The 15,966-nt window shown below is 36.3% G+C and overlaps 1 protein-coding gene across 6 annotated transcripts in view; it reads right to left on the minus strand.

Moving 5' to 3' along the window:
* The window catches only part of LOC106883996 (phospholipid phosphatase-related protein type 1), a 212,906-nt gene that overhangs the window by 92,811 nt on the left and 104,129 nt on the right, over positions 1–15,966 (minus strand). Inside the window, exon 1 of one of the 6 annotated variants that reach the window (XM_089349929.1) lies at positions 7,421–7,641. The exons of 4 other annotated variants lie outside the window; for them this stretch is intronic. The gene's annotated coding sequence lies outside the window, so the exon portion shown is untranslated. Of the gene's footprint in view, positions 1–7,415; positions 7,642–15,966 lie in introns of those variants that run through there. One more of the 6 variants, XM_089349931.1, reaches the window with a different exon arrangement.

Below are 15,966 nucleotides of genomic sequence, written 5' to 3' on the forward strand. Positions count from 1 at the left end.
TCCACTCATTTATTAATGGACAGGGTCAACGACTATTGAAAAGGTTGCAAGACGCAACGAAAATCTTGGAGAAAATAAATAAGTAAATGAGTGGAAACTAAATCGGTGAGTGTGTCAATCAATAAGGCATTAAAAGAGAATGACTCTCCCCAAACACAACAAAATATTCTTCAACACACAAACTCACATAAAGAATCTTGCAAACCAAATCCAAAATCGAAATATTATTATTGTTATTATTATAAGGCAGAATCGTTAACATGCTGGGTGAAATGCTTAATGGTATTTTGCCTGTCTCTAGTTCTGAGTTCAAATTCCACTGAAGTATTTATTTTGTCTCTTTACATTCCCACTGAAGTCAACTTTATCTTTTTTTCTCTCTGGGCTGATAAAATAATACATGGATCATTTATTGGGGTTGATAGCACTGACTAATCCCTCCCCTCAAAGTTGCTGGTTTTATACCTAAATTAGAAACAATTCAATTGTGGCAGATTGGCAGAATTGTTAGAATGCTTTGAGGTATTTTGTTTTAGATCCTTACATGCAAAGTTCAAATTCTGCCAAGGTTAGTTTTACTTTTTTTACTGTCAGTGTTGATTAATTTAATTACCAATCAAATAATGGGACTGATTTAATTAAATAACCCTTACATTGAATTTCTGGTCTTGTGCCCCGTGTAAGATATTTTTCATCCCTTATTTTACTCATTGGACTGCAGCCGATACTGGGGCACCACATTGATGGGTTTAGTTGAACAAATTGCCCCAGGTACTTATTTTTTTCTCAAGTCCGGTACTTTTTCTTATGTTTTTGTTTTTGCCAAACTGCTAAGTCCTGCGCATGTAAACAAACCAACACCAGTTGTCTATAATAGTGGGAGACAAACAGAAAGCAACTCAAAAAAAACGTATATACGACAGGCTTCTGTCATATGTAAAAAAAAAAGATAAAGATAAAAAGTTCAGTCCCACTGTGTGGCACCTTGGGCAAATGTCTTCTACTATAGCCTCGGGCTGACCAAAGCCTTGTGAGTGGATTTGGTAGACGGAAACTGAAAGAAGCTCGTCATATATATGTATATATATGTGTGTGTGTGTGTGTGTGTGTGTGTGTGTGTGTGTGTGTGTGTGTGTGCATGTTTGTGTGTCAATGTTTGTCCCCCCCAACATCGCTTGACAACCGATGGTGGTGTGTTTACGTCCCCGTAACTTAGTGGTTCAGCAAAAGAGACTGATAGAATAAGTACTAGGCTTACAAAGAATAAATCCTGGGATCAATTTGCTCGAATAAAGGCGGTGCTCCAGCATGGCCACAGTCAAATGACTGAAACAAGTAAAAGAGTAAAAGAGTAAAGAGAGGAAACAATTATTTCACGTTCTCTCGAAAGTTTGAAAGTACTTATGACATCAACTACATAAATATGGAAACACACAAAAAGCTTCGTGCATGTACATACATGTATTTTGTGAATGGATAGTTTTTTAGCATAAATGTGTATGAGAAGGAGCAAAAGAGAGAGAGCGGGGGGTAAAAAGAGAAAAGAAGAGAGAAAGAGGTAGGTTAGTCGGAAAAGGAAGAGTATTACCTGAGAAAATATAATCGTTCAAAGGCTATCATAGCTTGTATGTATCTGAAGGTATTAGTATTTCTATCAACGTGTATATGTACACATATTTATACCTGTAATTTTTTTAATCAGTATATGTGCAATGCAGTTTGTAATAGCTGTGTCTGTTACATCTAACACATTCAGCTAATATGCATAAATATATGAATCATACCTGCACCATTATACAAACAAACAGAAAATTCCATATATCAGACATACACACACACATATATACACATGCACACATATATATACACAGACACACACATATATACACATACAGACACACACACATATATATATATATATACATACACATATATATATATACATACACAAACACACACACATATATATATATATATATATATATATATATATATGGGAGAATGTACGAAAAAACAACAACAGACGAGGACAGGTGGTGTAAATAACAAAAGGATGTATTAGTATGACGCTCGGGAATACGGAAAGTCTTTGACGTTTCGAGCTACGCTCTTCAACAGAAAGAATAAGGAGAAAAACAAGGAGAAAAACAAGGAGAAAAACACGGAGAAAAAAATTGAATAGTGTCCAGTCAACGGTCAATCATAATAACGGTCAATCATAATATATATATATATATATATACATACACATTCAGACACACTGACAGATACACATATACGTACATACAGACAGACAGACACACATATATACATACGTACACACACATATACATACATACAGACACACACAGGTATATACATACATACACACAGAGACACACACACACACATATATACATACATAGACACACACACACATACACACACACATATACATACATAGACACACACACACACATACATACATAGACACACACACACACACAGACACACACACACACACATATACATACACACACACATATATATACATACATACACACACACACACACATATATATACTTACATATATGTACACACACACATACATGCATACATACACATATAATACATATATTTAGTATTTTAAAGATCTCTTTTATACATAATGGTCTTTTAAGTAGTATATATTATGAGTGTGTGTGTATGTATGTATAAATATATGTATGTGTGTGTGTGTGTAGAATTCTATGGAAACTGAAAAACTTCACAATCTGTTACTCAGAGTTACTCTTTATTTGATACCATGAGAACATTAGCAGAAAAATCCAGTGTGTATATTCCCATTTCCAGCCGTTTCAACTCTGTGTGTGTGTGTGTGTGTGTGAGTCTACACTTGTGTGTTGCTTTCTTTTGTAGTGGATTATTAAAATGTATGTAAATTTAAAGTAGTAAAACAAAAAAAAAAAGTAAAATGAAAAAATTTTGTATTTCTGTTCCAAGAAATTTAAGCAGTGCTTAAAATATAACATTTATGGAGAATTTTTCCAATTCTTACTCGAAAATTGCTATTAACTAAGTCTTTTATTGCCTGGTCAATACTGGTTGAGCATTGGACAAAATGCTTTGAGATACTTCGTCCTAGCTTTTCACATTCTGAGTTCAAATCCTATCAAAACCAACCTCACTTTTCATCTCTCTGGGGTTGATGAAATAATGTGTCAACGAAACACTGGGGTTAATTGACCAAATCCCCACAAATTTCAGCCCTTGTGTCAGAAACTCGGGAGAGGAAGTTAATCAATGCTATAACATTTCTTTATGGTGTCTCCTCTAGTTCCTTATATTCTGGGTTCAAATTTAGCCAAGGTCAAATTTGTTTTACATCCTTCCATAGTTGATAAAAGCACCAGTCAAGTACTGGAGTTGATGTAGATGTCTAACTCCCTTCTCTCAAAATTCTGACGCTTGTACTTAAATTGGACCCTATTACAAAAATGGTAAGCAAGCAGAACCATTAGTATTCTTTATGTCCTGAGTTCAAATCATGTTGAGGTCAGCTTTGCATTTTATGTCTCCAGAGTCAATAAAAAAAACTACCAGGCCTAGTGCTGGAGGAAAGGTGTATGGTCTAATGGTTAGGTTGCTGTTCTCATGATTTCAGGATTGTGATTTCAATTCCTGGACCAGGTACTGCATTATGTTCTTGAGCAAAACACTTCATTCATGTTGCTCCAGTCCACTCAGCGTAATTGTGACACTATACATATGACAATGTTACAGATCCTTAATATTGTAACTTAATACATTATAATTAGATATTTAATCCTCGGTTAGGTCTGGTGGTCCAGTCATGACCATCTTGTCTTTTTCTAAAGATTGTAAGCTGTGTGATTTGAGGAGATTTGGTTGCTATTTCTAGCAAAGTGAGAGGTTACATATAAGCTCCAGCTTTGGCTCATACATATTAGGTGTTGTTACTATCCAGTATTTTTTGTTTTAACTTTTATCTTTTACTTGTTTCAATCATTGGAATGTGGCCATGCTGAGGCACCACCACAAAGGGATTAGTTGGACAAATCACCCTCAATACTTATTCTTTCAGTTTCCTTTGCCAAAATGCCTACTTATGGGGATGTAAACAAACCAAGACTGGTTGTCGGGTGGTGGGAGGAACAAATACAAAGACACATGTGCATGTATACACACACGCACACACACACATGAAGGGTTTCACAGTGCCCATCTGCCAAATTCACACACAAGGCTTTGGTCAGCCCAGGGCTATAGTAGAAAATGCTTGCCCAAGGTGCTGTGTAATGGGAGTGAACCTGAAGCAATGTGGTTGCAAAGCAGGCTTCTCAAACACACAGCTGTGTCTTTATGTTTCCTTAAGTGAAGATGCAATTGTCAATTAGTTGTATCAAAGAAAGAAAAAAAAATTAAGCTTAAAGCATAGGAGTGGCTGTGTAGTAAGTTAAGTAGCTTGCTTACCAACCACATGGTTCTGGGTTCAGTCCCACTGCGTGGCACCTTGGGCAAGCGTCTTCTACTATAGCCTTGGGCTGACCAAAGCCTTGTGAGTGGATTTGGTAGACGAAAACTGAAAGAAGCCCGTCGTATATATGTATATATATATATATATATATATATATATATATATATATATATATACTAGCAGAAATACCCGGCGTTGCCCGGGTTAAAGAGAATGAAATCTAAAAACGCCGTCTAGACTACGCATCATCTTTATATATAGATATGTATATACACACACGCACCCAAACACACGTATATATATGTATATCAATATAAATATATGAAAGTCAATGAAGTTTCGTAAAAGAAGGTGATCATGTACATACTTTCTTGCTGTTGTGATTATAACACGTCGTTGTAAACAATGTTCCTTGTTTTCCCTTGTGGAGCATATACAAATAGGTTTTTTGTTGCTGCCCACTCTTGAGCAGCCAACATACAGTTGTCAATGTGAGAAGCAGGGCTCTTCCAAGAGAAGACCAGCTACAGACAGTGTTTGACCCTGAGATTTGTTTATGGACATGGCAAAAGTCACACGAAGGGGGAATTGTAGTCTTCTGAATGTAAAAGGAATGTCTGCTCCTGATGGAGTAAGAGGAATTCTTGGAATAAAGACGTCAGCCCCTTTTGCACATCCAGAAAAAATGGTAGCCTCGATAACGTGTGACATCATTTTCTAAATAATGCTCATCTGTTATGTTCGGGTTAAAATTTCATCAACATCAAAAATATATGAATTTTCATGGGAGTTATGGCCGTTATGCAAAGAATATAATTTCCAAATTTCATAAAGATCCATTCAGTACTTTTGACGTAGTTTTGGATAAGAAAACAAATGACTAATGTGTGTGTTTGTGTGCATGTGTATGTGTGTGTGATGGGTGTATATATGTATAGATATCTGTATGCATGTATATATGTAAATATGTGTACATATTACATGTACATGTATATATATATATATATATATATATATATATATACATCTACGCATATGTATACATATACATGTATGCATATAGATCTATATATATACATATAAGTGTACATATACATGTATACATATACATCTCTCTCTCTCTTCCTCTCTCTCTCTCTTCCTCTCTCTCTCTCTTCCTCTCTCTCTCTCTTCCTCTCTCTCTATATCTATACATATACGTGTACATATACATCTTTCTCTCTCTCTCTCTCTTTCTGAAAGTATCTGTCATTACAGTATCGAAATGGTGTACATATACATCTATATGTATACATATACATCTCTCTCTCTCTCTCTCTCTCTCTGTGAAAGTATCTGTCACTACAGTATCAAAATGTGATTGTTTCAGTTAGTGGAATAGTTTCATTTTTAAAATGAAAGTATTTGACATGAGTGTTTTTGTTTCACTTTTACACGTAATACTTAAATAGTGGAGGAGATATTATGTTGCTGTGGGCTCGAACTCTGCAAGAAGTTAAAACATTTTTTGACTAAAACACAACTGGAATCCTAAGTAAGGCATGTGTAAAATTTGAATGAAATTGGTTGCGTAGTTCTCGAGTTTTAGGGATTCACACAGACAGACAGACAGACACACATTCTCATTTTTATATATATATATATATGTATGTGTGTTTGTGTGTCTGTGTTTGTCCCCCTAGCATTGCTTGACAACCGATGCTGTTGTGTTTACATCCCCAGTAACTTAGCGGTTCGGCAAAAGAGACCGATAGACTAAGTACTAGGCTTACAAAGAATAAGTCCTGGGGTCGATTTGCTCGACTAAAGGCGGTGCTCCAGCATGGCCACAGTCAAATGACTGAAACAAGTAAAAGAGTAAAAGAGTAAAGAGTTAAAACCTGGGCAAAATGTCAACATTTTCAGTGTATTTGTATAGATAAGATCTAACTAAAAGGACCCCCCTTAGTCATGAATGACCATGGGATTACACCTAGAAAGTTCCCTTCTGAGGCACAAGTGCAGGCAAGGTCGTTTATGGAAAACCAACAGTTGCCCGTGCATACCAGCCTCCCCTCTCCACGCCACTGATGTTATCCTGCGGGAAAGGTAAAGACCAATACAGTTTGACACCAGTGATGTCGCAACTCATTTCTAAGCTGAGTGAACTGGAGCAACATAGAGTGCCTTGCTCAAGAACACAACACACAGCCCGGTCTGGAAATCGAACTCACTACTTCATGATTGAGAGCCCAATACTCTAACCACTGAGCCATGCACCTTCACTGCAAGACTGATGCTCTGACTGAATTGTATCAAACTAATGAAAAAGGTAAAAAAAAATTTTTTTAATGCCATCTTAGAGCACAAGGAAAATGGGGATGAATTTTAGTGTACAATTACTGAATTAAATCAAACTGGAGAAAAAAAATAACCCTTAAAATACAAGCAAAATATGAAAACAATTCATTGTATTTGTATCATATTTGATGGCATATAAAATGCACTTTTCAAGAAAAAAAAGTCTCAAAGGAAATAAAAAAACCCACCCAGGGTCTTATATTTGAAGCTGGGCTTTCCCCAAGCTAGTTTTTTTTTTTTTTCCACCTGATGCTGAAATCAATGTAGGATATTTTCACAATTGTGATGTTTTGTTTTATGTTCGCTGTTGCACTTCTGAATTACTTTTTTATACATAGTAATACGTTCTGTTAGAGCTAAGATTCTTTTGTAATGTTTTGCAATATATTGCTAGATTACATTAGGTATTACATGCTTTAATACACTAAAATGTTTTTTCCTCGAATACATGCAGCTGAAATTAGTGTGTCTGATATGTCAGTATGATTCTTTTATGCTATCAAATACTGTAAGGTGATAACCAAACAGACAAATTGAACTGAAAATTGAACTGGGAGGAAAAACAAAAATATAGACGGAATGGAAATTTTTTACAACCTTACCAGAATCTCTATAGAAAATAATAGGTCCACAGAAAACAGAGAAAATTATCCAACGGCCATTGGAAAAGGCAATATAAATACACAAAATATAAGTTTATATGTTTGGACGTTGAATACAAATGACAAATGTGTTATCTTTGTAGTAATAATAATAAATAAATAAATACAGGCTTGCCCCCTTACATTGACCTCAATACTTGCTGAATCTCTCATTTAAGTATTACGTCAAGACAAAGGAAGTTGGCTTTTCCTGTTTGTTGGTTGTATGTAACATGCTGGAAGAACAATGGAGTAACTGCTACTACTACTCTATAACAGAGTGACAGAGGAAAATATATGTAAATATATATATATCAGGAATAAGGGAGGAAATTCCTAGCAGATGATGTCAACAAAGAGACTATATTTAGGAGAATGTCAGCTGTCTTGATGCAGAAGTGGTGTGTGATAAAAACTCAGCTGACCGACAATCCAATCACTTTCCAAGTATTTGTCATCTTCACATACACCACGAAATTCTGGTTTACCAATTCAACCACTGGTATCTGGTCTTCCAAAGCAATGACTATCATTTCGACTCATACCACTGGTAATTTAGTTTACCAAAACAGAACAAGCCCCACACGTGCCCCACAAGCATTTGATTTACAAAACAGACACAGATTGGATGTGATTTATTAAAATGCTTTCCGACAATCAGGCACCATTCCTGTGGTCAACTCTTGATTGTGTTTCAATTAAAATATTTGTATTCTGCCAGGTTTCACATGCTGAAACCAAGAAGAGAAACTTACATGCATGGTCAAAAGCTAATCTTTCATAAAAAGTGTTGCTCAGGTTACATTCATCTTTTTTGGCTGTGTGTCTGTCTGTTTGTCAATGTGTCCACCTGTCTATCTATTGACTTTTTCCTTGTTGCTGTGCATTATGAGGCAGGACCTTCATGAGCTACAAGGCACTGTAGGAAGGACTCTTTTAATCCATGCTTGCATGGAAAAGCAGAAGCTGTTTGCCACACAAACACGTGCATAAAAATACACTCATATACACACAAACTTGCACACACACACACACACACACACACACACACACAGAGGAACAGAGAAAATGGGTCAAGCCTACATATACATACAATAGCAAAACTCAGTAGATCCAGTTTAAGTATGGAGTGATAGACTCGTAGTAATGAGAAGAGGTCCTTGATAAGGTGGTATATAACAACAAAAAAATCTCTTGACAATTGAAATGATTAGCTAATTGATTAAATTAGTCAACTAGTTAACCAATAATTGCTTCTAATTTATGTACAAGGCCAACAGTTTTGAAGAGGTCATATGATGAAAACAACCTCTGGTAATTGATGAGTACTTTATATCATTGACCCTGGAGAGATGAAAAGCAAAGTTGACCTTGGCCTGATTTGAACTCAGTATGTAAAGAGTTGAACCAAATACTCCAAAGAAGTTTTTCTGATGTTATAATACTTCTGCCATTCCATCACCCTAACTTGTTGCCTAATAATTATGGATTCAAATTTTGACACTGTTATGTCTCAAGCTACTGCTATCTAGCACCTTCGGATGATCCCTACGCAACCGCTACACAACTGCTACTCAACAGCTACTCAACCCCCTACCACGGCCAGACTACCTCTATTTATATGTCTTGGGTGATCCTACTTCTTCGCTTGGGGGTGTCGACACAACAGACACAAAGGCCAGCAATTCTAGACGAGGGACATAATCACTTACATTGACCTCAGAGCTCAAATGGTACTAATTTATCGTGAAAGGATAAAAGACAAGATTGACCCTGGAGGAATTTGAATTCGGAAAGTTGAAAATCAGATGAATTACTGCTAAGAATTTTATATAAGGCAGCAATGATTCTTCCAGCTTAACACCTTTACACCAAGAACAACAATGATAATAATCCAAGGCATTAAATTATTTGGGGACGGGACATGTTGATTATATCAACCCCAGTGTTCCACTGGTAATTTAAAGACCCCCAAAAGGATAAAAGGCAAAGTCGACCTTGGCAGAACTTGAACTCAGAACACAACAGGCAAAATACTGCTAAGCATTTGGTCCAGTGTGCTCGTCACCTAAATAATAATAATCCTTTCTATTGTAGGCACAGGGCCTGAAATTTGGGGAAGGGGTCAGTCGATTTCATCGACCCCAGTGTTTCGTTGGTACTTAATTTATCAACCCTGAAAGAATGAAAGGAAAAGTTGACCTCGGCAGAATTTGAACTCAGAACATAAAGACGAACAAAATGTCGCTAAACATTTTTCCTGGCATGCTAACAATTCTGCCTGCTCACTACCTTAATGATAATAATAATAATAATAATAATGATAATAATAATAATAATAATTATTATTATTATTATCATTATTATTATTATTATTATTATTATTATCATTATTATTATTATTATTATTATCATTTCTACTAGAAGCACAAGGCCTGAAATTTTGTGGGAAAGGATAGTAATTTGATCAACTTCCAGGGCTCACCTGGTACATATCTTTTTGACCCTGAAAGTATGAAAGGCTAAGTTGACCTTGATGGTATTTGAACTCAGAACACAAAGGTGGACGAAATGTTGCTCAGAATTTAGTCTGAGCATGCGAACAACTCAGTCATCTCACTGCCTTCCGTTCACCAATGACAATGGGTGAAATAAAGCGGGTGTGTAGTTTTTCTTACAAAAGGACTCTCTTAATATTACAACAACACACAATCTTCTTCTACAAAGTTTCCACCAACTAAATTCTTCTCACAAGACAGCCAAGCAGCGGCCTTGATAAAAGCCACTTGACCCACAGTACAAAAAACAAACAAAAAACGTAAAGTTACCTTAATTAAGTCACACCAACTCATAAGAGCCAGTTTTTCGGTTTGCATGGTGTAAATATTACCCACATGGATGGAGTGAGGAAAGCATTTGTGGTCGGAGGTGTTGGAGTGAGAGAGGCAAGAGAGTTTTTAAATGATAGGAAAGCTTGGAGAGTGTTTGGGGATGGATGAGTGAAATTGATGTTGCTCAAAAGGTTACGGAACCAGGATGATGCGGTTGAGGTATACCAGCATATGCTGTTGGGCCCTGCTGTTGATATTGGGGGTTGAGTTTTATGCCTTGACATAAGACGGGGCTCGCCTCATTGAGCTGGGAAATGAAAGGAATACCTGGTGTGTGACTTGTAGCTACCCACTCCAAAAAAAATGGAGAATAGGCCTGGGTATATAATCATCATCATCATCATCGTTTAATGTCCGCTTTCCATGCTAGCATGGGTTGGACGATTTGACGGAGGACTGGTGAAACCAGATGGCTACACCAGGCTCCAATCTGATTTGGCAGAGTTTCTACAGCTGGATGCCCTTCCTAACGCCAACCACTCTGAGAGTGTAGTGGGTGCTTTTATGTGCCACCTGCACAAGAGCCAGTCCAGGGGCACTGGCAACGATCTCGTTCGAAAGTCCTTACACGAGATCGTTGACAGTGTCCCTGGACTGGCTCTTGTGCGGGTGATATATATATATATATATATATATATATATATATATATATATATATATTCCCTGGATAGGGTGCTTGTCCGTTGCAGGATTACTCATTTTTGCCTGCTGAATAGATTGGAATAATGTGTAATGAACACAAGAACACAATGCGTTTCCTGGTCCAGGAATCGAAACCACAATCTTATGACCATGAGCCCAACACCGTAACCACTAAGCCATGCACCTCCACACTTGACCAAACTGCTGCACCATAAGATTGAACCCAGGGCTAGGTTGTTATAAAGCAAACTTCTTAGCCAACAGCTTTGACTGCATCATTTTAAATATGAAAAGAACTTTAAATGTTGACATTTTTATAATCCATTTGATAAATGGCATTGAAAGATTGAAAACAATTTTGTTTCTCTGTGAAGAATAGAATTTAATTAATATCAATAAATCGGGGAAGGAATTCCAAAAATGGTAATTTCAAAGCAACACACTCCTGTTTAAACCAGGTTGGCATTGAAAAAAAAATAATAAATAAATAAATAAAAAAATCTATGATGAGTTGATAGTTTTGGTGAAGGCGATGGTAGAGAAGTTGATAATTATTGTAATAACGATGATAGCTAAAGTTGTGATAATAATGAGTGTAATGGTTTCTGGGAGGATATTTAAAGTGGTGATGATGATGATGATGATGACGATGATGATGATGATGATGATTGTGATGGTAGTGGTGATGATGGTGTTTATATTCATGTCAACACGATATCTCATATAAATCTTGTGATAACATTTATATCTCTTCCTTTTCCAAGGCCCTTCCTTACTTCATATGCCACAATCTATATCTGTTTATTTGTGTGTATGTGTGTATGTGTGTGTGTGTGTACATATACATTAAAGGTGACTAATTACAAGAATGAAATCCCAGACATCACTCTGAAAATCTGTGCCAAAGTTAGGTTCCTTCTTTCTGTATATTTGAACTGTTTTAAAAGGTTTTATGCCTGTCTAACTCTGAAGACACCGTTTCTGCCGTGTGTATATAAAGTTGGAAACAGGTTAAAGAATCAATGCAAATCAAAGGTTTTAGTTAAATAATAAAAGTGGAAACAACATGAAAATATATTCAAAGATTGTTTTATATTTGTTACATTGAGTGACTTTTATGAAATATTACCAGGTTCAATGTACAAGTCCATCTTATCAAATATTAAAAAGTCCAAGTGAAAATTAGGAAATAAAAAAGAATTAGGAAATAAGACAAAATTAGAAATTAAAAACAGTTTGTTCTCATATTCTGTGTGCAGTTAAGAACGCATCGAATCTGGTAATATTTTATAGAAGTCACTTAATGGAAAAAATATAAAACAATCTATAAACATACTTTCGTGCTCCTTCCACCTTTACTTTTTAACTATAGAGTAATCCCTTGCCATATTGTGGTTCACCTATCGCGGTTTATTATTTAAGCTTATTTCTATTCCTCTGTGGTGTTATTTTGCATTTATAATAAAATGAATAGATACAAATTATAAAAATAATTTCAAAAAAACATACGGTACAGTACCGTTTCTATCACGGGGTGTTTTGGAACGTAATATCCGCGATAGTCGAGGGATTACTGTATACACACACACACATATATATCACTAGCTGGTGATTAACACACTCTGAGGACAGGTAACCACCCAGAAACTTGAGTCCATGGGAGCGATGACTTCCCCTCACAAATCTAATCGGACACAGAATGTGTGTCATTAGACAGCTGGAGGAGATGTCTTCCTGAGGCCATAAACGTCAGTAGCACTGTCCTGTATAGGACAACACGCTTTGTTGGCAAATATATGTTACAGTATATATATGTATATATATATATATATATATATATATATATATATTCAGTTGCAGGATTTGTAGAATCTAGGTATTTCAATGAATAGGACTGGTACCTCAATTGTGTAGGACTGGTATCTTGAAAACCAGGTACCAGTCTTGCAATATTCAGTTGTCATTTGCTTGTTGTGTACTGCAAGTATGTACATATACATGTACACCCCTATCCAAACGTAAATACGCATAGACAAAGGTATATTTACATATATCGGTACCAGATTCAATACAAAATGTAGAACCAACCTAAGCATGGTTCTAAGAGTTCTTTTATATACATTCTTTTCTTTTATCTTTTAACTTGTTTCAGTCACTAGACTGTGGTCATGTTGGGGCACCATCTTGAAGATTTTTAGTCGAATGAATTGACCCCTACGTAAAATACATACCATCACATGCTAAGAAATGAAGAAAGAAAGACATATATATAGTCACAGGCTTGGCTGTGCGGTAAGAAGCTTGCTTCCCAGCCACATGGTTCAGAGTTCAGTCCCACTGCTTGGCACCTTGGGCAAGTGTCTTCTACTATAGCCTCGGGAAGACCAAAGCCTTGTAAGTGGATTTGGTAGACGGAAACTGAAAGAAGCCCATTGTATATTTATGTATCTATGTATGTGTGTGTCATTGTGTCTGTATTTGTCGCTCACCATCGCTTGACAACCAGTGTTGGTGTGTTTGCATCCCCATAACTTAGCAGTTCAGCAAAAAAGACTGATAGAATAAGAACAAGGCTTAAAAAATAAGTACTGGAGTTGATTCATTTGACAAAAAATCTAAAACAGTGCCCCAGCATGGCCACAGTCTAATGACTGAAACAAGTAAAAGATAATATATATATATATATATATATATATATATATATATATATATATATATATCTTTTTTTTTTCTGTCCTTGTTTTTGTATACATTCGCTGCTTTCTTCCAAGGAATCTAATGCTCTTAGCTTAGTTTTTCCTTGGGGCTGGCCAGATTGGAGCAACATCGAGTATAACCAGCTGAAATTGCAAAGATAATCTGGTACTCGACTGAAGAGAGAAAACTCCGAATGACCTGTCCTTGTTTTCTTTGTATCGTCTGTCTGGATGTTTTGTGTTCTTGTCCCATTATGTATTATATATATATATATATATATGAGCGAGGCCATTGCCAGTACCATGTGACTGGCCCTCGTGCCGGTGGCACGTAAAAGCACCCACTACACTCTCGGAGTGGTTGGCGTTAGGAAGGGCATCCAGCTGTAGAAACTCTGCCAGATCAGATTGGAGCCTGGTGCAGCCTTCTGGCTTGCCAGTCCTCAGTCAAATCGTCCAACCCATGCTAGCATGGAAAGCAGACGTTAAACGATGATGATGATGATATATATATATATATATATATATATATATATATATATATACACACATATATAAGTAGATAGATAGATAGATAGATAGATAGATAGATAGACAGACAGGTATATAGATACACAAGTAGATAAACAGGTAGACAGACAGACAGACAAACAAAGAGTTACATAGAAATGCAGAGTAAATCAAAGACTTTCAATTGGAATCCCCAGTCACATTCATCTACTTGGACTCTTTAATCAATGAAAGTATAATATGCAGCATTGAGACAAAGAGACAGACTGAAATAGCAACAGCACAATTGAGAAAGATGAATAAGATTTGGGACATCAATAGCATTACAAAGAGTAACAAGCCTCGGCTAATACAATCTATGATAACTAATTGTATTGTAAGGACGTCTTAAGATTGGATTAGTGGTTCTCAATCCAATCATTCTATATGGATTCCCAAGAGTCCGTATGATCCTTGGGTGGGGGTCCACATAAGATTTTTGTTGTTAAAGCTAATGGACTATCTGTCTGTGTGTCTATCTGTATGTATATAGATGTATATATGTCTTTCTTTCTTCGTTTCTTAGCATTTGGTGGCATGTATTTGGTGTAGGGGGTTGATTCATTTGACTGAAAATACTTCAAGATGGTTCCCTAGAATGGTGTGCCCCAGAATGGCCACAGTCTAATGACTGAAACAAAGAAAAGGATAAATATAAAAGAATTGGTTATACTTGTACAATACACAAAGTCATCATCACCATTTAACATTTGTTTTCCATGCTAACATGGGTTGGACAGTTTGACAATGGCTGGCAAACCTGAGAGATGCACCAGGTTCTGTGAAGATCTGTAAAACTTCTCACAAGTTTATATATGAGCTTGTCTAGACATGTAAGTATATGCATGGGTGTACACACATAAAACAAAACATCCAAATCTGTCCATATACATACATACATACATACATACATGCATACATACATATATACAAAAATATTCTGTTGATTTTGTTGAAATTCCAATGAAGCGGCTTTGGATCTTGGTTAGAAACCGGCTCTTTATTGGCAAGAAATCATCATCATTTAAGGTCTGTTTTCCATATGCTAGCATGGGTTGAACGATTTGACTGAGGACTGGCGAACCAGATGGCTACACCAGACTTCAATCTGATCTGGCAGAGTTTCTACAGCTGGATGCCCTTCCTCACGCCAACCACTCCGAGAGTGTAGTGGATGCTTTTTACGTGCCACCGGCACGAGGGCCAGTCTGGCAAAACTGAATAATGACATATACATACATACATTACACACAGATTTTACGTATGTAACATAGAGATGTACGTTACACACATACATTACAAACTTACATACATAACAAATGATTGTGATATCTTGAACAATAAAAATCTGCGAAACTCTAAGATTTAAAGGAGGATGAACAAAACAAGACACCTTCCTTCACAGCCTTGCTACTAAGCAGGTGGCTGGTCAAAAATTAGCTCTAAATTAATAAATAGAAAAAGAAAACATACATAAATGCATACATACACTCATACATACATACATACATACATGAATATATACACATGCACAACTGTCTTGTTGATGTTGTTGAAATTCCAAAGAAGGGGTATTGGAGCTAGACTGGAAACTGGCCCTTTTCCCCATTGGAAAGAAATCTAGAAATAAAACTTAATAATAGCATGCATATCTACATACATACATACAGACAGACAGACATACATACATACATACATACAGACAGACAGGCAGACAGACAGACAGACA

Source organism: Octopus bimaculoides, chromosome 3 (assembly GCF_046866305.1).
Source record: "Octopus bimaculoides isolate indiv1 chromosome 3, ASM4686630v1, whole genome shotgun sequence".
NCBI classification, from domain to species: Eukaryota; Metazoa; Mollusca; class Cephalopoda; order Octopoda; family Octopodidae; genus Octopus; species Octopus bimaculoides.